Below are 20,763 nucleotides of genomic sequence, written 5' to 3' on the forward strand. Positions count from 1 at the left end.
CGCGCGTAACGTCGAACGGCACATCTAAAAAAAAGAAAATGGGTGCAACACGAGAACCTCCCAGGAGGTAACCCATCATTGTACTACTTTCGCCAAAGCACACTTAACTGCGGAGTTCTGATGGGATCTGGTGCATTTGTGCTGGTGTGACCGCACCTGTTTAATTTCGTGCTGAAAATACATACACTCCTTCTTCCCTCCCCCCCTCCCATCATTTGTTTCCTTGTGCGTTCACACTGCACCTTTCATTCTCGTTCTAATATCGATTAAAATGCCTCAGATTCTTGACTCACATTTGCGTATAAACAAGCGGACCATAGCTCCAGTCGCGCGTAAGGTCGAACGACCCATCTAAAAAAAATTGTTGCGATACGAGGACTTCCCAAGAGGTCACCCATCCGAGTACTATTCTCTCCCAAGAACACTTAACTACAGAGTTCTATTGGGATCCAGTGCATTAGTTCTGGTATGATGCCACTTGTTTAATTTTGCACTTCAAATACATACACTCCTTCTCTTTTCTTCCTCATCCCGTCATTTGTTTCCTTGTGCGTGCGCACTGCACCTCCCGTACTCGTTCTAATATCAAGTAAAATGCCACGACGCCGTGACTCACATTTGCGAATAAACCTGCGGACCATAATTCAAGTCGCGCGTATCGTCGAAAGAATCATCTCCAAAAAAATTGGTGCAACACGAGAACTTCCTAAGAAAATGGGTGAAATATAAGGACTTCGCAGGAGGCCACCCATCCTAGTGCTACTCTCGCCCAAGCACCCTTAACTTACGGAGTTCTGATAGAATCCGTTGCATTGGTGCTGGTATGATTGCTCATGTTTCATTCTGTGCTTCAAATACATACATTTTTTCTCCCTCTATCCCCCCTCCCATCATTTGTTTCCTTGTGCGTGCACTCTGCATCTCTCCTTCTCGTTCTAATATCGATTAAAATGCCCCTGCTTCTTGACTCACATTTGCGTATAAATCAGTGGACCCTAGTTCCAGTCGCGCGTAATGTCGAACAACCCGTCTGAAAAAAAAAATTAGTGCGACTCGAGGACTTCGCAGGAGGTCACCCATCCGAGAACTACTCCCGCCCAAGCACACTTAACTGCAGAGTTCTGATGGGATCCGGTGCATTAGTGATGGTATGATCGCACCTGTTTAATTTCACGCTGCAAATACATAAACTCATTCTCCTTTCTTCCCCCTCCCGTCATTTGTTTCCATGTGCGTACGCACTGCACCTCTCGTTCTCGTTCAAATATCAAGTAAAATGCCATGGCGCCGTGACTCACATTTGCGAATAAATCAGCGGACCATAATTAAAGTCGCGCGTAACGTCGAACAACACATCTGAAGAAAAGAAAATGGGTGCAACACGAGAACTTCACAAGAAAATGGGTGAAATATAAGGACTTCACAGGAGGTAACCCATGCTAGTACTACTCTCGCCCAAGCACCCTTACCTACGGAGTTCTGATAGAATCCGTTCCATTAGTGCTGGTATGATCGCACCTGTTTCATTTCGTGCTGAAAATACATACACTCCTTCTCCTTCCCTCCCCCTCCCATCAATTGTTTCCTTGTGCGTTCACACTGCACCTCTCCATCTCGTTGTTATATCGATTAAAATGCCCCTGCTTCTTGACTCACATTTGCGTATAAACCAGCAGACCCTAGTTCTAGTCGCGCGTAATGTCGAACGACCCGTCTGAAAATAAATTAGTGCGACACGAGGACTTCCCAGGAGGTCACCCATCCGAGTACTACTCTCGCCCAAGCAAACTTAACTGCGGAGTTCTAATGGGATCCGGTGCATTTGTGCTGGTATGATCGCTCCCTTTTAATTCCGCGCTGTAAATACATAAACTCCTTCTCTTTTCTTCCCCCTCCCGTCATTTGTTTCCTTGTGCGTGCTCACTGCACCTCCTGTGCTCGTTCTAATATCAAGTAAAATGCTACGACGCCGTGAGTCACATTTGCGAATAAACCTGAGGACCATAATTCAAGTCGCGCGTATCGTCGAAAGAATCATCTGCAAAAAAATGGGTGCAACACGAGGACTTCCTAAGAAAATGGGTAAAATATAAGGAATTCGCAGGAGGTCACCCATCCTAGAGCTACTCTCGCCCAAGCACCCTTAACTTGCGGAGTTCTGATAGAATCCGTTGCATTGGTGCTGGTATGATTGCTCATGTTTCATTCTGCGCTGCAAATACATACACTTTTTCTCCCTCCATCCCCCCTCCCGTCATTTATTTCCTTTTGCGTGCACTCTGCATCTCTCCTTCTCGTTCTAATATCGATTAAAATGCCCCTGTTTCTTGACTCACATTTGCGTATAAACCAGTGGACCCTAGTTCCAGTCGTGCGTAACGTCGAACGACCCGTCTAAAAAAAATATTAGTGCGACACGAGGACTTCCCAGGAGGTCACCCATCCGAGTACTACTCTCGCCTGAGCACACTTACCTACGACGTTCTGATGGGATTCGGTGCATCAGAGCTGGTATGATCGCACTGTTTAATTTTGCGCTGCAAATACATAAACTCCTCCTTTCTCCCCCTCCCGTCATTTGTTTCCTTGTGCGTGCGCACTGTACCTCTCGTTCTCGTTCAAATATGAAGTAAAATGTCACGGCGCCGTGACTCATATTTGCGAATAAATCTGCGGACCATAATTAAAGTCGCTCGTGACGTCTAACGGCACATCTAAAAAAAAAGAAAATGGGTGCAACACGAGAACTTCCCAGGAGGTAACCCATCATTGTATTACTTTCGCCAAAGCACATTTAACTGCGAAGTTCTGATGGGATCCGGTGCATTTGTGCTGGTGTGACCGCACCTATTTAATTTCGTGCTGAAAATACATACACTCCTTCTTCCCTCCCCCTCCCATCATTTGTTTCCCTGTGCATTCACACTGCACCTCTCCTTCTCGTTCTAATATCGATTAAAATGCCCATGATTTTTGATTCACATTTGTGTATAAACCAGCGGACCATAGTTCCAGTCGCGCGTAACGTCGAACGACCCATCTGAAAAAAAATTGTTGCGATACGAGGACTTCTGAAGAGGTCACCCATCCGAGTACTACTCTCGCCCAATCACACTTAACTGCAGAGTTCTGATGGGATCTAGTGCAGTAGTGCTGGTATGATGCCACTTGTTTAATTTTGCGCTTCAAATACATACACTCCTTCTCTTTTCTTCCTCCTCCCGTCATTTGTTTCCTTGTGCGTGCGCACTGCACCTTTCGTACTCGTTCTAATATCAAGTAAAATGCCACGGCGCCGTGACTCACATTTGCGAATAAACCTGCGTACCATAAATCAAGTCGCGCGTAACGTCGAAAGAATCATGTGCAAAAAGATGGGTGCAACACGAGGACCTCCCAAGAGAATGGGTGAAATATAAGGACTTCGCAGGAGGTCACCCATTCGAGTATTTTTCTCGCCCAAACACCCTTAACTGCGTAGTTCTGATAGAATCCGTTGCATTACTGCTGGTATGATCCCTCATGTTTCATTCTGTACTGCAAATACATACACTCTTTCTCCTTCCATCCCCCCTCCCGTCATTTTTTTCCTTGTGTGTGTACTCTGCATCTCTCTTTCTCGTTCTAATATCAAGTAATATGCCCCGGCACCGTGACTCACCTTTGCAAATGAACCAACGGTTTATAATTCCATTAGTGCGTAACGTCGAACAACCCATCCGAAAAAAAATAGGTGCAACACGAGGGCTTCCCAAGTGATCACCCATCCGAGTACTACTCTCGCCTAAGCACACTTAACTGCGGAGTTCTGATGGGATCCGGAGCTTTAGTGCTGGTATGATCGCACCTGTTTAATTTCGCGCTGCAAATACATACACTCCTTCTCCTTTCTTCCCCCTCCCGTCATTTGTTTCCTTGTGCGTTCACACTTCACCTCTCATTCTCGTTCTAATATCGATTAAAATGCCCCTGTTTCTTGACTCACATTTGCGTATAAACCAGCGGACCCTAGTTCCATACGCGCGTAACGTCGAACGACCCGTCTGAAAAAAAATTGGTGCGACACGAGGACTTCCCAGGAGGTCACCCATCCAATTACTAATCTCGCCCAAGCACACTTCACTGCGGAGTTCTGATGGGATCCGGTGCATTAGTGCTGGTATGATCGCACCTGTTTAATTTTGTGCTGCAAATACATAAACTCATTCCCCTTTCTTCCCCCTCCCGTCATTTGTTTCCTTGTGCGTACGCACTGCACCTCCCGTTCTCATTCTAATATCAAGTAAAATGCTACAGCGCCGTGACTCACATTTGCGAATAAACCTGAGGACCATAATTCAAGTCACGTGTAACGTCGAAAGAATCATCTGCAAAAAAATAGGTGCAACACGAGGACTTCACAAGAAAATGGGTGAAATATAAGGACTTCGCAGGAGGTAACCCATGCTAGTACTACTCTCGCCCAAGCACCCTTACCTACGGAGTTCTGATAGAATTCGTTGCATTGTTGCTGGTATGATCGCACCTGTTTCATTTCGCGCTGCAAAAATATACACTCCTTCTCCTTTCTTCCCCCTCTCGTCATTTGTTTCCTTGTGCGTGCGCACTGCACCTCTCGTTCTCGTTTAAATATCATGTAAAATATCACGACGCCGTGACTCACATTTGCGAATAAATCTGCGGACCATAATTAAAGTCGCGCATAACGTCGAACGACACATCTGAAAAAAAGAAAATGGGTGCAACACGAGAACTTCCCAGGAGGTAACCCATCATTGTACTACTTTCACCAAAGCACACTTAACTTTGGAGTTCTGATGGGATCCGGTGAATTTGTGCTGGTGTGACCGCACCTGTTTAATTTTGTGTTGAAAATTCATACACTCCTTCTTCCCTCCCCCCCTCCCATCATTTGTTTCCTTGTGCGTTCACACAGCACCTCTCCTTCTCGTTCTAATATCGATTAAAATGCCCTTGATTCTTGACTCACACTTGCGTATAAACCAGCGCACCATAGTTCCAGTCGCGCGTAACGTCGAACAACCCATCTGAAAAAAAAATTGTTCCGATACGAGGACTTCCGAAGAGGTCACCCATCCAAGTACTACTACTCTTGCCCAAGCATACTTAACTGCAGAGTTCTGATGGGATCCAGTGCATTAGTGCTGGTATGATGCCACTTGTTTAATTTTGCGCTTCAAATAGATACACTCCTTCTCTTTTCTTCCTCCTCCCGTCATTTGTTTCCTTGTGCGTGCGCACTGCACCTTCCATACTCGTTCTAATATCAAGTAAAATGCCACGGCGCCGTGACTCACATTTGTGATTAAACCTACGGACCATAAATCAAGTCGTGCGTAACATCGAAAGAATCATCTGCAAAAAGATGGGTGCAACAAGAGGATCTCCCAAGAAAATGGGTGAAATATAGGGACTTCGTAGGAGGTCATCCATCCGAGTACTTTTCTCGCCCAAACACCCTTAACTGCGGAGTTCTGATAGAATCCGTTGCATTAGTGCTGGTATGATCACTCATGTTTCATTCTGCACAGCAAATACATACACTCTTTCTCCTCCCATCCCCCCTCCCATCATTTGTTTCCTTGTGCGTTCACACTGCACCTCTCCTTCTCGTTCTAATATCGATTAAAATGCCCCTGATTCTTGATTCACACTTGCGTATAAACCAGCGCACCATAGTTCCAGTCTTGCGTAACGTCGAACAACCCATCTGAAAAAAAACTTGTTGCGATACGAGGACTTACGAAGAGGTCACCCATCCAAGTACTACTACTCTCGCCCAAGCACACTTAACTGCAGAGTTCTGATGGGATCCAGTGCATTAGTGCTGGTATGATGCCACTTGTTTAATTTGGCGCTTCAAATACATACACTCCTTCTCTTTTCTTCCTCTTCCCGTCATTTGTTTCCTTGTGCGTGCGCACTGCATCTTCCGTACTCATTCTAATATCAAGTAAAATGCCACGGCGCCGTGACTCACATTTGCGAATAAACCTACGGACCATAAATCAAGTCGTGCGTAACGTCGAAAGAATCATCTGTAAAAAGATGGGTGCGACAAGAGGATCTCCCAAGAAAATGGGTGAAATATAAGGACTTCGTAGGAGGTCATCCATCCGAGTACTTTTCTCGCCCAAACACCCTTAACTGCGGAGTTCTGATAGAATCCGTTGCATTAGTGCTGGTATGATCACTCATGTTTCATTCTGCACAGCAAATACATACACTCTTTCTCCTCCCATCCCCCCTCCCATCATTTGTTTCCTTGTGCGTTCACACTGCACCTCTCCTTCTCGTTCTAATATCGATTAAAATGCCCCTGATTCTTGACTCACATTTGCGTATAAACCAGCGGACCAAAGTTCCAGTCGCGCTAACGTCGAACGACCCATCTGAAAAAAATTGTTGCGATACGTGGACTTTCCAAGAGGTCACCCATCCGAGTACTACTCTCGCCAAAGCATACTTAACTGAAGAGTTCTGATAGGATCCAGTGCATTAGTGCTGGTATGATGCCATTTTTTTAATTTTGCGCTTCAAATACATACACTCATTCTCTTTTCTTCCTCATCCCGTTATTTTGTTTCCTTGTGCGTGCGCACTGCACCTCCCGTACTAGATCTAATATCAAGTAAAATGCCACGGCGCCGTGACTCACATTTGCGAATAAACCTGCGGACCATAAATCAAGTCGCTCGTAACATCGAAAGAATCATCTGTAAAAAGATGGATGCAACACGAGGACCTCCCAAGAAAATGGGTGAAATATAAGGACTTCGCAGGAGGTAACCCATGCTAGTACTACTCTCGCCCAAGCACCCTTACCTACGGAGTTCTGATAGAATCTGTTGCATTAGTGCTGGTATAATCGCACCTATTTCATTTCATGCTGAAAATACATACACTCCTTCTCATTCCCTCCCCCTCCCATCAATTGTTTCCTTGTGCGTTCACACTGCACCTCTCCTTCTTGTTCTAATTTCGATTAAAATGCCCCTGCTTCTTGACTCACATTTGCGTATAAACCAGCGGATCCTAGTTCTAGTTGCGCGTAACGTCGAACGACCCATCTGAAAAAAAATTGGTGCGACACGCGAACTTCCCAGGAGGTCACCCATTCGAGTACTACTCTCGCCCAAGCACACATAACTGCGGAGTTCTGATAGGATCCAGTGCATTAGTGCTGGTATGATCGCATTTGTTTAATTTCGCACTGCAAATACATAAACTCCTTCTTCTTTCTTCCCCCTCCGGTCATTTGTTTCCTTGTGCGTGCGCACTGCACCTCCCGTTCTCATTCAAATATCAAGTAAAATGCCACGGCGTCGTGACTCACATTTGCGAATAAATCTGCGGACCATAATTAAAGTCGCGCGTAACGTTGAACGGCACATCTGAAAAAAAGAAAATGGGTGCAACACGAGAACTTCCCAGGAGGTAACCCATAATTGTACTACTTTCGCCAAAGCACACTTAACTGCGGAGTTCTGATGGGATCCGGTGCATTTGTGCTGGTGTGACTGTACCTGTTTAATTTCGTGCTGAAAATACATACACTCCTTCTTCCCTCCCCCCTTCCCACCATTTGTTTCCTTGTGCGTTCAAACTGCACCTATCCTTCTCGTTTTAATATCGATTAAAATGCCCATGATTCTTGACTCACATTTGCGTATAAACCAGCGGACCATAGTTCCAGTCGCGCGTAACGTCGAACGACCCATCTGAAAAAAAATTGTTGCGATACGAGAACTTCCCAAGAGGTTACCCATCCGAGTACTACTCTCGCCCAAGCACACTTAACTGCAGAGTTCTGATGGGATCCTGTGCATTAGTGCTGGTATGATGCCACTTGTTTAATTTTGCGCTTCAAATACATACACTCCTTCTCTTTTCTTCCTCCTTCCGTCATTTGTTTCCTTGTGCGTGCGCACTGCACCTCCCGTACTCGTTCTAATATCAAGTAAAATGTCATGGCGCCGTGACTCACATTTACGAATAAACCTGCGGACCATAAATCAAATCGCGCGTAACGTCGAAAGAATCATGTGCAAAAAGATGGGTGCAACACGAGGACCTCCCAAGAAAATGGGTGAAATATAAGGACTTCGCAGGAGGTCACCCATCCGAGTACTTTTCTCGCCCAAACACCCTTAACTGCGGAGTTCTAATAGAATCTGTTGCATTAGTGCTGGTATGATCCCTCATGTTTCATTCTGCACTGTAAATACATACACTCTTTCTCCTTCCATCCCACCTCCCGTCATTTGTTTCCTTGTGCATGCGCACTGCACCTCCCGTACTAGATCTAATATCAAGTAAAATGCCACGGCGCCGTGACTCACATTTGCGAATAAACCTGCGGACCATAAATCAAGTCGCGCGTAACGTCGAAAGAATCATCTGCAAAAAGATGGGTGCAACACGAGGACCTCCCAAGAAAATGGGTGCAACACGAGGACTTCCGAAGTGATTACCCATCCGAGTACTACTCTCGCGCAAGAACCCTTAACTGCGGCGTTCTGATAGAATCTGTTGCATTAGTGCTGGTATGATCCCTCATGTTTCATTCTGCACTGTAAATACATACACTCTTTCTCCTTCCATCCCACCTCCCGTCATTTGTTTCCTTGTGCGTGCGCACTGCACCTCCCGTACTAGATCTAATATCAAGTAAAATGCCACGGCGCCGTGACTCACATTTGCGAATAAACCTGCGGACCATAAATCAAGTCGCTCGTAACGTCGAAAGAATCATCTGTAAAAAGATGGATGCAACACGAGGACCTCCCAAGAAAATGGGTGAAATATAAGGACTTCGCAGGAGGTAACCCATGCTAGTACTACTCTCGCCCAAGCACCCTTACCTACGGAGTTCTGATAGAATCTGTTGCATTAGTGCTGGTATAATCGCACCTATTTCATTTCATGCTGAAAATACATACACTCCTTCTCATTCCCTCCCCCTCCCATCAATTGTTTCCTTGTGCGTTCACACTGCACCTCTCCTTCTTGTTCTAATTTCGATTAAAATGCCCCTGCTTCTTGACTCACATTTGCGTATAAACCAGCGGATCCTAGTTCTAGTTGCGCGTAACGTCGAACGACCCATCTGAAAAAAAATTGGTGCGACACGCGAACTTCCCAGGAGGTCACCCATTCGAGTACTACTCTCGCCCAAGCACACATAACTGCGGAGTTCTGATAGGATCCAGTGCATTAGTGCTGGTATGATCGCATTTGTTTAATTTCGCACTGCAAATACATAAACTCCTTCTTCTTTCTTCCCCCTCCGGTCATTTGTTTCCTTGTGCGTGCGCACTGCACCTCCCGTTCTCATTCAAATATCAAGTAAAATGCCACGGCGTCGTGACTCACATTTGCGAATAAATCTGCGGACCATAATTAAAGTCGCGCGTAACGTTGAACGGCACATCTGAAAAAAAGAAAATGGGTGCAACACGAGAACTTCCCAGGAGGTAACCCATAATTGTACTACTTTCGCCAAAGCACACTTAACTGCGGAGTTCTGATGGGATCCGGTGCATTTGTGCTGGTGTGACCGTACCTGTTTAATTTCGTGCTGAAAATACATACACTCCTTCTTCCCTCCCCCCTTCCCACCATTTGTTTCCTTGTGCGTTCAAACTGCACCTATCCTTCTCGTTTTAATATCGATTAAAATGCCCATGATTCTTGACTCACATTTGCGTATAAACCAGCGGACCATAGTTCCAGTCGCGCGTAACGTCGAACGACCCATCTGAAAAAAAATTGTTGCGATACGAGAACTTCCCAAGAGGTTACCCATCCGAGTACTACTCTCGCCCAAGCACACTTAACTGCAGAGTTCTGATGGGATCCTGTGCATTAGTGCTGGTATGATGCCACTTGTTTAATTTTGCGCTTCAAATACATACACTCCTTCTCTTTTCTTCCTCCTTCCGTCATTTGTTTCCTTGTGCGTGCGCACTGCACCTCCCGTACTCGTTCTAATATCAAGTAAAATGTCATGGCGCCGTGACTCACATTTACGAATAAACCTGCGGACCATAAATCAAATCGCGCGTAACGTCGAAAGAATCATGTGCAAAAAGATGGGTGCAACACGAGGACCTCCCAAGAAAATGGGTGAAATATAAGGACTTCGCAGGAGGTCACCCATCCGAGTACTTTTCTCGCCCAAACACCTTTAACTGCGGAGTTCTAATAGAATCTGTTGCATTAGTGCTGGTATGATCCCTCATGTTTCATTCTGCACTGTAAATACATACACTCTTTCTCCTTCCATCCCACCTCCCGTCATTTGTTTCCTTGTGCATGCGCACTGCACCTCCCGTACTAGATCTAATATCAAGTAAAATGCCACGGCGCCGTGACTCACATTTGCGAATAAACCTGCGGACCATAAATCAAGTCGCGCGTAACGTCGAAAGAATCATCTGCAAAAAGATGGGTGCAACACGAGGACCTCCCAAGAAAATGGGTGCAACACGAGGACTTCCGAAGTGATTACCCATCCGAGTACTACTCTCGCGCAAGAACCCTTAACTGCGGCGTTCTGATAGAATCTGTTGCATTAGTGCTGGTATGATCCCTCATGTTTCATTCTGCACTGTAAATACATACACTCTTTCTCCTTCCATCCCACCTCCCGTCATTTGTTTCCTTGTGCGTGCGCACTGCACCTCCCGTACTAGATCTAATATCAAGTAAAATGCCACGGCGCCGTGACTCACATTTGCGAATAAACCTGCGGACCATAAATCAAGTCGCTCGTAACGTCGAAAGAATCATCTGTAAAAAGATGGATGCAACACGAGGACCTCCCAAGAAAATGGGTGAAATATAAGGACTTCGCAGGAGGTAACCCATGCTAGTACTACTCTCGCCCAAGCACCCTTACCTACGGAGTTCTGATAGAATCTGTTGCATTAGTGCTGGTATAATCGCACCTATTTCATTTCATGCTGAAAATACATACACTCCTTCTCATTCCCTCCCCCTCCCATCAATTGTTTCCTTGTGCGTTCACACTGCATCTCTCCTTCTCGTTCTAATATCGATTAAAATGCCCCTGCTTCTTGACTCACATTTGCGTATAAACCAGCAGACCCAAGTTTCAGTCGCGCGTAACGTCGAACGACCCGTCTGAAAAAAAATTAGTGCGACACGAGGAATTCCTAGGAGGTCACCCATCCGAGTACTACTCTCACCCAAGCACACATAATTGCGGAGTTCTGATAAAATCCGGTGCATTAGTGCTGGTATGATAGCACTTGTTTAATTTCGCGCTGCAAATATATAAACTCCTTCTCCTTTCTTCCCCCTCCCGTCATTTGTTTCCTTGTGCGTGCGCACTGCACCTCACGTTCTCGCTCAAATATCAAGTAAAATGTTACGGCGCCGTGACTCACATTTGCGAATAAATCTGCGGACCATAATTAAAGTCGCGCGTAACATCGAACGGCACATCTGAAAAAAAGAAAATGGGTGCAACACGAGAACTTCCGAGGAGGTAACCCATCATTGTACTACTTTCGCCAAAGCACACTTAACTGCGGAGTTCTGATGGGATCCGGTGCATTTGTGCTGGTGTGACCGCACCTGTTTAATTTCGTGCTGAAAATACATACACTCCTTCTTCCCTCCCCCCCCTCCCATCATTTGTTTCCTTGTGCGTTCAAACTGCACCTCTCCTTCTCGTTCTAATAGCAATTAAAATGCCCATGATTCTTGATTCACATTTGCGTATAAACCAGCGGACCATAGTTCCAGTCGCGCGTAACGTCGAACGACCCATCTGAAAAAAAATTGTTGCGATACGAGAACTTCCCAAGAGGTCACCCATCCGAGTACTACTCTTGACCAAGCACACTTAACTGCAGAATTCTGATGGGATCCAATGCATTAATGCTGGTATGATGCCACTTGTTTAATTTTGCGCTTCAAATACATACACTCCTTCTCTTTTCTTCCTCCTCCCGTCATTTGTTTCCTTGTGCGTGCGCACTGCACCTCCCGTACTCGTTCTAATATCAAGTAAAATGCCACGGCGCCGTGACTCACATTTGTGAATAAACCTGCGGACCATAAATCAAGTCCCGCGTAACATCGAAATAATCATGTGCAAAAAGATGGGTGCAACATGAGGACCTCCCAAGAAAATTGGTGAAATATAAGGACTTCGCAGGAGGTCACCCATCCAAGTACTTTTCTTGCCCAAGCACCCTTAACTGCAGAGTTCTGATAGAATCTGTTGCATTAGTGCTGGTATGATCCCTCATGTTTCAAAATGCACTGTAAATACATACACTCTTTCTCCTTCCATCCCCCCTCCCGTCATTTGTTTCCTTGTGCGTGCGCACTACACCTCTCGTTCTCGTTCAAATATCAAGTAAAATGCCACGGTCCCATGACTCACCTTTGCAAATGAACCAGCGGTTTATAATTCCATTCGCGCGTAACGTCGAACCACCCATCCGAAAAAAAATAGGTGCAACACGAGGGCTTCCAAAGTGGTCACCCATCCAAGTACTACTCTTGCCCAAGCACACTTAACTGCGAAGTTCTGATGGGATCCGGGGCTTTAGGGCTGGTATGATCGCACCTGTTTAAATTCGCGCTGCAAATACATACACTCCTTCTCCTTTCTTCCCCCTCCCGTCATTTGTTTCCTTGTGCGTTCACACTTCACCTCTCATTCTCGTTCTAATATCGATTAAAATGCCCCTGCTTCTTGACTCACATTTGCGTATAAACCAGCGGACCCTAGTTCCAGACGCGCGTAACGTCGAACGACCCGTCTGAAAAAAAATTGTGCGATACGAGGACTTCCTAGGAGGTCACCCATCCGAGTACTAATCTCGCCCAAGCACACTTCACTGCGAAGTTCTGATGGGATCCGGTGCATTAGTGTTGGTATGATCGCACCTGTTTAATTTCGCGCTGCAAATACATAAACTCATTCCCCTTTCTTCCCCCTCCCGTCATTTGTTTCCTTGTGCGTGCGCACTGCACCTCCCGTTCTCGTTCTAATATCAAGAAAAATGCTACAGCGCCGTGACTCACATTTGCGAATAAACCTGAGAACCATAATTCAAGTCGCGCGTAACGTCGAAAGAATCATCTGCAAAAAAATGGGTGCAACACGAGGACTTCACAAGAAAATGGGTGAAATATATGGACTTCGCAGGAGGTAACCCATGCTAGTACTACTCTCGCCCAAGCACCCTTACCTACGGAGTTCTGATAGAATCCGTTCCATTAGTGCTGGTATGATCGCACCTGTTTCATTTCGTGCTGAAAATACATACACTACTTCTCCCTCCCTCCCCCTCCCATCAATTGTTTCATTGTGCGTTCACACTGCACCTCTCCTTCTCGTTCTAATATCGATTAAAATGCCCCTGCTTCTTGACTCACAATTGCGTATAAACCAGCGGACCCCAGTTCTAGTCGCGCGTAACGTCGAACGACCTGTCTGAAAAAAAATTGGTGCGACACGAGGACTTCCCAAGAGGTCACCAATCCGAGTACTACTCTCGTCCAAGCACACTTAACTTCGGAGTTCTGATGGGATCCGGTGCATTAGTGCTGGTATGATCGCACCCGTTTAATTCAGCGCTGCAAATAGATAAACTCCTTCCCCTTTCTTCCCCATCCCATCATTTTTTTCCTTGTGCGTGCGCACGGCACCTCCCGTGCTCGTTCTAATATCAAGTAAAATGCTACGGTGCCGTGACTCACATTTGCTAATAAACCTGAGGACCATAATTCAAGTCGCGCGTATCGTCGAAAGAATCATCTGCAAAAAAATGGGTGCAACACGAGGACTTCCTAAGAAAATGGGTAAAATATAAGGAATTCGCAGGAGGTCACCCATCCTAGAGCTACTCTCGCCCAAGCACCCTTAACTTGTGGAGTTCTGATAGAATCCGTTGCATTGGTGCTGGTATGATTGCTCATGTTTCATTCTGCGCTGGAAATACATACACTTTTTCTCCCTCCATCCCCCCTCCCGTCATTTGTTTCCTTGTGCGTGCACTCTGCATCTCTCCTTCTCGTTATAATATCGATTAAAATGCCCTTGCTTCTTGACTCACATTTGTGTATAAACCAGTGGACCCTACTTCCAGTCGCGCGTAACGTCGAACGACCCGTCTGAAAAAAAAATTAGTGCGACACGAGGACTTCCCAGGAGGTCACCCATCTGAGTACTACTCGGTACCAAGCACACTTAACTGCAGAGTTCTGATGGGATCCGATGCATTAGTGCTGGTATGATCAGACATGTTTAATTTCGCGCTGCAAATACATAAACTCTTTTTCCTTTCTTCCCCCTCCCGTCATTTGTTTCCTTGTGCATGCGCACTGCACCTCTCGTTCTCGTTCAAATATCAAGTAAAATACCACGGCGCCGTGACTCATATTTGCGAATAAATCTGCGGACCATAATTAAAGTCGCGCGTAACGTCGAACGGCACATCTGAAAAAAAAAAAATGGGTGCAACACGAGAACTTCCCAGGAGGTAACCCATCATTGTACTACTTTTGCCAAAGCACACTTAACTGCGGAGTTCAGATGGGATCCTGTGCATTTGTGCTGGTATGACCGCACCTGTTTAATTTCGTGCTGAAAATACATACACTCCTTCTTCCCTCCCCCCTACCATCATTTGTTTCCTTGTGCGTTCACACTTCACCTCTCATTCTCGTTCTAATATCGATTAAAATGCCCCTGATTCTTGACTCACATTTGCGTATAAACCAGCAGACCATAGTTCAAGTCGCGCGTAACGTCGAACGACCCATCTGAAAAAAATTATTGCGAGACGAGAACTTCCCAAGAGGTCACCCATCCGAGTACTACTCTCGCCGAAGCGCACTTAACTGTAGAGTTCTGATGGGATCTAGTGCATTAGTGCTGGTATGATGCCACTTGTTTAATTTTGCGCTTCAACTACATACACTCCTTCTCTTTTCTTCCTCCTCCCGTCATTTGTTTCCTTGTTCGTGCGCACTGCACCTCCCGTATTCGTTCTAATATCAAGTAAAATGCCACGGTGCCGTAACTCACATTTGCGAATAAACCTGCGGACCATAAATCAAGTTGCGCGTAACGTCGAAAGAATCATCTGCAAAAAGATGGGTGCAACACGAGGACCTCCCAAGAAAATGGGTGCAACACGAGGACTTCCGAAGTGATTACCCATCCGAGTACTACTCTCGCCCAAGAACCCTTAACTGCGGCGTTCTGATAGAATCTGTTGCATTAGTGCTGGTATGATCCCTCATGTTTCATTCTGCACTGTAAATACATACACTCTTTCTCCTTCCATCCCACCTCCCGTCATTTGTTTCCTTGTGCGTGCGCACTGCACCTCCCGTACTAGATCTAATATCAAGTAAAATGCCACGGCGCCGTGACTCACATTTGCGAATAAACCTGCGGACCATAAATCAAGTCGCGCGTAACGTCGAAAGAATCATCTGCAAAAAGATGGGTGCAACACGAGGACCTCCCAAGAAAATGGGTGCAACACGAGGACTTCCGAAGTGATTACCCATCCGAGTACTACTCTCGCCCAAGAACCCTTAACTGCGGCGTTCTGATAGAATCTGTTGCATTAGTGCTGGTATGATCCCTCATGTTTTATTCTGCACTGCAAATACATACACTCTTTCTCCTTCCATCCCCCCTCCCGTCATTTGTTTCCTTGTGTGTGCACTCTGCATCTCTCTTTCTCGTTCTAATATCAAGTAATATGCCCCGGCACCGTGACTCACCTTTGCAAATGAACCAGCGGTTTATAATTCCATTCGCGCCTAACATCGAACAAACCATCCGAAAAAAATATGTGCAACACGAGGGCTTCCCTAGTGGTCACCCATCCGAGTACTACCCTCGCCCAAGCACACTTAATTGCATAGTTCTGATGGGATCCGGAGCTTTAGTGCTGGTATGATCGTACCTGTTTAATTTTGCGCTGTAAATACATAAACTCCTTCTCATTTCTTCCTCCTCCCGTCATTTGTTTCCTTGTGCGTTCACACTTCACCTCTCATTCTCGTTCTAGTATCGATTAAAATGCCCTTGCTTCTTGATTCACATTTGCGTATAAACCAGCGGACCCTAGTTCCAGACGCGCGTAACGTCGAACGACCCGTCTGAAAAATAATTGGTGCGACACGAGGACTTCCCAGGAGGTCACCCATCCGAGTACTAATCTCGCCCAAGCACACTTCACTGCGGAGTTCTGATGGGATCCGGTGCATTAGTGCTGGTATGATCGCACCTGTTTAATTTCGCGCTGCAAATACATAAACTCCTTCTCCTTTCTTCCTCCTCTCGTCATTTGTTTCCTTGTGCGTGCGCACTGCACCTCTCGTTCTCGTTCTAATATCAAGTAAAATGCAACGGCGCCGTGACTCACATTTGCGAATAAATCTGCGGACCATAATTAAAGTTGCGCGTAACGTCGAACGGCACATCTGAAAAAAAGAAAATGGGTGCAACACGAGAACTTCCCAGGAGGTAACCCATCATTGTACTACTTTCGCCAAAGCACACTTAACTGCGGAGTTCTGATGGGATCCTGTGCATTTGTGCTGGTGTGACCGCACCTGTTAATTTCGTGCTGAAAATACATACACTCCTTCTTCCTTCCCCCCCTCCCATCATTTGTTTCCTTGTGCGTTCACACTGCACCTCTCATTCTCGTTTTAGTATCGATTAAAATGCCCCTGATTCTTGAATCACATTTGCGTATAAACCAGAGGACCATAGTTCCAGTCGCGCGTAACGTCGAACGACCCATCTAAAAAAAAATTGTTGCGATACGAGGACTTCAAAAGAGGTCACCCATCCGAGTACTACTCTCGCCCAAGCACACTTAACTACAGAGTTCTGATGGGATCCCGTGCATTAGTTATGGTATGATGCCACTTGTTTAATTTTGCGCTTCAAATACATACACTCCTTCTCTTTTGTTCTTCCTCCCGTCATTTGTTTCCTTGTGCATGCACACTGCACCTCCCGTACTCGTTCTAATATCAAGTAAAATGCCACGGCGCCGTGACTCACATTTGCGAATAAACCTGCGGACCAAAAATCAAGTCGCGCGTAACGTCGAAAGAATCATCTGCAAAAAGATGGGTGCAACACGCGGACCTCCCAAGAAAATGGGTGCAACACGAGGACTTCCGAAGTTGTCACCCATCCGAGTACTACTCTCGCCCAAGCACCCTTAACTGCAGAGTTCTGATAGAATCTGTTGCATTAGTGCTAGTATGATCCCTCATGTTTCTTTCTGCACTGCAAATACATACACTCTTTCTCCTTCCATCCCCCCTCCCGTCATTTGTTTCCTTATGCGTGCACTCTGCATCTCTCTTTCTCGTTCTAATATCAAGTAATATGCCCCGGCACCGTGACTCACCTTTGCAAATGAACCAGCGGTTTATAATTCCATTCGCGCGTAACGTCGAACAACCCATCCGAAAAAAAATAGGTGCAACACGAGGGCTTCCCAAGTGGTCACCCATCCGAGTACTACCCTCGCCCAAGCAAACTTAACTACGGAGTTCTGATGGGATCCGGAGCTTTAGTGCTGGTATGATGGCACCTGTTTAATTTCGCGCTGCAAATACATACACTCCTTCTCCTTTCTTCCCCCTCCCGTCATTTGTTTCCTTGTGCGTTCACACTTCACCTCTCATTTTCGTTCTAATATAGATTAAAATGCCCCTGCTTCTTGACTCACATTTGCGTATAAACCAATGGACCCTAGTTCCAGATGTGCGTAACGTCGAACAACCCGTCTGAAAAAAAATTGGTGCGACACGAGAACTTCCTAAGAAAATGGGTGAAATATAAGGACTTCGCAGGAGGTCACCCATCCGAGTACTACTCTCGCCCAAGCACACTTAACTGCGGAGTTCTGATGGGATCTGGTGCATTAGTGCTGGTATGATTGCACCTGTTTAATTTTGCGCTGCAAATACATAAACTCCTTCTCTTTTCTCCCCCCTCCCGTCATTTGTTTCCTTGTGCGTGCGCACTGCACATCTCGTTCTCGTTCAAATATCAAGTAAAATGCCACGGCGCCGTGACTCACATTTGCGAATAAATCTGCGGACCATAATTAAAGTCGTGCGTAACGTCGAACGGCACATCTGAAAAAAAAAAGGGTGCAACACGAGAACTTCCCAGGAGGTAACCCATCATTGTACTACTTTCGCCAAAGCACACTTAACTGCGGAGTTCTGATGGGATCCGGTGCATTTGTGCTGGTGTGACCGCACCTGTTTAATTTTGTGCTGAAAATACATACACTCCTTCTTCCCTCCCCCCCTCCCATCATTTGTTTCATTGTGCGTTCACACTGCACCTCTCCTTCTCGTTCTAATATCGATTAAAATGCCCCTGATTCTTGACTCACATTTGCGTATAAACTAGCGGACCATAGTTCCAGTCGCGCGTAACGTCGAACGACCCATCTGAAAAAAAATTATTGCGATACGAGGACTTCCCAAGAGGTCACCCATCCGAGAACTACTCTCGCCCAAGCACACTTAACTGCAGAGTTCTGATGGGATCCAGTGCATTAGTGCTGGTATGATGCAACTTGTTTAATTTTGCGCTCCAAATAGATACACTCCTTCTCTTTTCTTCCTCCGCCCGTCATTTGTTTCCTTGTGCGTGCGCACTGCACCTCCCATGCTCGTTTTAATATCAAGTAAAATGCTACGACGCCGTGACTCACATTTGCGAATAAACCTGAGGACCATAATTCAAGTCGCGCGTAACGTCGAAAAAATCATTTGCAAAAAAATTGGTGCAACACGAGGACTTCACAAGAAAATTGGTGAAATATAAGGACTTTGCAGGAGGTAACCCATGCTAGTACTACTCTCGCCCAAGCACCCTTACCTACGGAGTTCTGATAGAATCCGTTGCATTAGTGCTGGTATGATCGCACCTGTTTCATTTTGTGCTGAAAATACATACACTCCTTCTCCCTCCCTCTCCCTCCCATCAATTGTTTCCTTGTGCATTCACACTGCACCTCTCATTCTCGTTCTACTAATATCGATTAAAATGCCCCTGCTTCTTGATTCATAATTGCGTATAAACCAGCAGACCCTAGTTCCAGTCGCGCGTAACGTTGAACGACCTGTCTGAAAAACTATTGGTGCGACACGACGACTTCCCAGGAGGTCACCCATCCGAGTACTACCCTCGTCCAAGCACACTTAACTGCGGAGTTTTGATTGAATCCGGTGCATTAGTGCTGGTATAATCGCACCCGTTTAATTCAGCGCTGCAAATAGATAAACTCATTCCCCTTTCTTCCCCCTCCCGTCATTTGTTTCCTTGTGCGTGCGCACTGCACCTCCCGTGCTTGTTCTAATATCAAGTAAAATGCTACGGTGCCGTGACTCACATTTGCGAATAAACCTGAGGACCATAATTCAAGTCGCGCGTAATGTCGAAAGAATCATCTGCAAAAAAATGGATGCAACACGAGGACTTCACAAGAAAATGGGTGAAATATAAGGACTTCGCAGGAGGTAACCCATGATAGTACTACTCTCGCCCAAGCACCCTTACCTACGGAGTTCTAATAGAATCCGTTGCATTAGTGCTGGTATGATCGCACCTGTTTTATTTCGTGTTGAAAATACATACACTCCTTTTCCTTCCCTCCCCCTCCCATCAATTGTTTCCTTGTGGGTTCACATTGCATCTTTCCTTCTCGTTCTAATATCGATTAAAATGCCCCTGCTTCTTAACTCACATTTGCGTATAAACCAGCGGACCCTAGTTCCAGTCGCGCGTAACGTCGAACGACCTGTCTGAAAAAAAATTTGTGCGACACGAGAACTTCCCAGGAGGTCACCCATCCGAGTACTACTCTCGCCCAAACACACTTAACTGCGGAGTTCTGATGGGATCCGGTGCATTAGTGCTGGTATGATCGCACCGGTTCAATTTTGCGCTGCAAATACATAAACTCCTTCTCCTTTCTTCCCCCTCCCGTCATTTGTTTCCTTGTGCGTGCGCACTGCACCAACCGTGCTCGTTCTAATATCAAATAAAATGCTACGGTGCCGTGACTCACATTTGTGAATAAACCTGAGAACCATAATTCAAGTCGCGCGTATCGTCGAAAAAATCATCTGCAAAAAAATGGGTGCAACACGAGGACTTCCTAAGAAAATGGGTGAAATATAAGGACTTCGCAGGAGGTCACCCATCCGAGTACTACTCTCGCCCAAGCACACTTAACTGCGGAGTTCTGATGGGATCCGGTGCATTAGGGCTGGTATGATCGCACCTGTTTAATTTCACGCTGCAAATACATAAACTCCTTCTCCTTTCTTCCCCCTCCCGTTATTTGTTTCCTTTTGCGTGCGCACTGCACCTCTCGTTCTCGTTCTAATATCAAGTAAAATGCAACGGCACCGTGACTCACCTTTGCAAATGAACCAGCGGTTGATAATTCCATTCCCGCGTAACGTCGAACAACTCATCCGAAAAAAAATAGGTGCAACACGAAGGCTTCCCAACTGGTCACCCATCCGAGTACTACTCTCACCCAAGCGCACTTAACTGCGGAGTTCTGATGGGATCCGGAGCTTTAGTGTTGGTATGATCGCACCTGTTTAATTTTGCGCTGCAAATATATACACTCCTTCTCCTTTCTTCCCCCTCCTGTCATTTGTTTCCTTGTGCGTTCA

At 46.0% G+C, this 20,763-nt stretch overlaps 5 non-coding genes and 29 pseudogenes across 5 annotated transcripts; all 34 read right to left on the reverse strand.

Annotated features, from left to right (window-relative positions):
* Positions 1-39: 39 nt before the first annotated feature.
* LOC148268146 (5S ribosomal RNA) lies at positions 40-158 on the reverse strand (annotated as a pseudogene).
* Positions 159-1,043: 885 nt separating this feature from the next.
* Positions 1,044-1,162, reverse strand: LOC148268147 (5S ribosomal RNA; annotated as a pseudogene).
* A 563-nt stretch (positions 1,163-1,725) lies between these two features.
* LOC148268148 (5S ribosomal RNA) lies at positions 1,726-1,844 on the reverse strand. The gene has a single exon (XR_015818168.1). It is a non-coding gene; the product is annotated as a 5S ribosomal RNA (ribosomal RNA).
* Positions 1,845-2,406: 562 nt separating this feature from the next.
* Positions 2,407-2,525, reverse strand: LOC148268149 (5S ribosomal RNA; annotated as a pseudogene).
* Positions 2,526-2,730: 205 nt separating this feature from the next.
* On the reverse strand, positions 2,731-2,849 carry LOC148268150 (5S ribosomal RNA; annotated as a pseudogene).
* Positions 2,850-3,051: 202 nt separating this feature from the next.
* LOC148268151 (5S ribosomal RNA) lies at positions 3,052-3,169 on the reverse strand (annotated as a pseudogene).
* A 561-nt stretch (positions 3,170-3,730) lies between these two features.
* LOC148268152 (5S ribosomal RNA) lies at positions 3,731-3,849 on the reverse strand. Its single transcript, XR_015818169.1, has one exon. It is a non-coding gene; the product is annotated as a 5S ribosomal RNA (ribosomal RNA).
* A 205-nt stretch (positions 3,850-4,054) lies between these two features.
* LOC148268153 (5S ribosomal RNA) lies at positions 4,055-4,173 on the reverse strand. Its single transcript, XR_015818156.1, has one exon. It is a non-coding gene; the product is annotated as a 5S ribosomal RNA (ribosomal RNA).
* Positions 4,174-4,736: 563 nt separating this feature from the next.
* LOC148268154 (5S ribosomal RNA) lies at positions 4,737-4,855 on the reverse strand (annotated as a pseudogene).
* Positions 4,856-7,102: 2,247 nt separating this feature from the next.
* On the reverse strand, positions 7,103-7,221 carry LOC148268155 (5S ribosomal RNA; annotated as a pseudogene).
* Positions 7,222-7,430: 209 nt separating this feature from the next.
* LOC148268156 (5S ribosomal RNA) lies at positions 7,431-7,549 on the reverse strand (annotated as a pseudogene).
* A 204-nt stretch (positions 7,550-7,753) lies between these two features.
* Positions 7,754-7,871, reverse strand: LOC148268157 (5S ribosomal RNA; annotated as a pseudogene).
* A 1,270-nt stretch (positions 7,872-9,141) lies between these two features.
* On the reverse strand, positions 9,142-9,260 carry LOC148268158 (5S ribosomal RNA; annotated as a pseudogene).
* A 209-nt stretch (positions 9,261-9,469) lies between these two features.
* Positions 9,470-9,588, reverse strand: LOC148268159 (5S ribosomal RNA; annotated as a pseudogene).
* Positions 9,589-9,792: 204 nt separating this feature from the next.
* On the reverse strand, positions 9,793-9,910 carry LOC148268160 (5S ribosomal RNA; annotated as a pseudogene).
* Positions 9,911-11,180: 1,270 nt separating this feature from the next.
* LOC148268161 (5S ribosomal RNA) lies at positions 11,181-11,299 on the reverse strand (annotated as a pseudogene).
* Positions 11,300-11,508: 209 nt separating this feature from the next.
* LOC148268162 (5S ribosomal RNA) lies at positions 11,509-11,627 on the reverse strand (annotated as a pseudogene).
* An 884-nt stretch (positions 11,628-12,511) lies between these two features.
* LOC148268163 (5S ribosomal RNA) lies at positions 12,512-12,630 on the reverse strand (annotated as a pseudogene).
* A 204-nt stretch (positions 12,631-12,834) lies between these two features.
* Positions 12,835-12,953, reverse strand: LOC148268164 (5S ribosomal RNA; annotated as a pseudogene).
* A 559-nt stretch (positions 12,954-13,512) lies between these two features.
* Positions 13,513-13,631, reverse strand: LOC148268165 (5S ribosomal RNA; annotated as a pseudogene).
* Positions 13,632-14,193: 562 nt separating this feature from the next.
* Positions 14,194-14,312, reverse strand: LOC148268166 (5S ribosomal RNA; annotated as a pseudogene).
* Positions 14,313-14,521: 209 nt separating this feature from the next.
* On the reverse strand, positions 14,522-14,640 carry LOC148268167 (5S ribosomal RNA; annotated as a pseudogene).
* A 202-nt stretch (positions 14,641-14,842) lies between these two features.
* Positions 14,843-14,960, reverse strand: LOC148268168 (5S ribosomal RNA; annotated as a pseudogene).
* Positions 14,961-15,875: 915 nt separating this feature from the next.
* LOC148268169 (5S ribosomal RNA) lies at positions 15,876-15,994 on the reverse strand (annotated as a pseudogene).
* Positions 15,995-16,199: 205 nt separating this feature from the next.
* Positions 16,200-16,318, reverse strand: LOC148268170 (5S ribosomal RNA). Its single transcript, XR_015818141.1, has one exon. It is a non-coding gene; the product is annotated as a 5S ribosomal RNA (ribosomal RNA).
* Positions 16,319-16,527: 209 nt separating this feature from the next.
* On the reverse strand, positions 16,528-16,646 carry LOC148268171 (5S ribosomal RNA; annotated as a pseudogene).
* Positions 16,647-17,528: 882 nt separating this feature from the next.
* Positions 17,529-17,647, reverse strand: LOC148268172 (5S ribosomal RNA; annotated as a pseudogene).
* Positions 17,648-17,882: 235 nt separating this feature from the next.
* On the reverse strand, positions 17,883-18,001 carry LOC148268173 (5S ribosomal RNA; annotated as a pseudogene).
* Positions 18,002-18,207: 206 nt separating this feature from the next.
* LOC148268174 (5S ribosomal RNA) lies at positions 18,208-18,326 on the reverse strand (annotated as a pseudogene).
* A 204-nt stretch (positions 18,327-18,530) lies between these two features.
* Positions 18,531-18,648, reverse strand: LOC148268175 (5S ribosomal RNA; annotated as a pseudogene).
* A 563-nt stretch (positions 18,649-19,211) lies between these two features.
* Positions 19,212-19,330, reverse strand: LOC148268176 (5S ribosomal RNA; annotated as a pseudogene).
* A 559-nt stretch (positions 19,331-19,889) lies between these two features.
* Positions 19,890-20,008, reverse strand: LOC148268177 (5S ribosomal RNA). Its single transcript, XR_015818143.1, has one exon. It is a non-coding gene; the product is annotated as a 5S ribosomal RNA (ribosomal RNA).
* Positions 20,009-20,243: 235 nt separating this feature from the next.
* LOC148268178 (5S ribosomal RNA) lies at positions 20,244-20,362 on the reverse strand (annotated as a pseudogene).
* A 205-nt stretch (positions 20,363-20,567) lies between these two features.
* On the reverse strand, positions 20,568-20,686 carry LOC148268179 (5S ribosomal RNA; annotated as a pseudogene).
* Between the last annotated feature and the right edge of the window lie 77 nt (positions 20,687-20,763).

The sequence above is a fragment of the Carica papaya genome, chromosome 3, assembly GCF_054855325.1.
Source record: "Carica papaya isolate Zhongbai chromosome 3, ASM5485532v1, whole genome shotgun sequence".
Lineage (NCBI taxonomy): Eukaryota > Viridiplantae > Streptophyta > Magnoliopsida > Brassicales > Caricaceae > Carica > Carica papaya.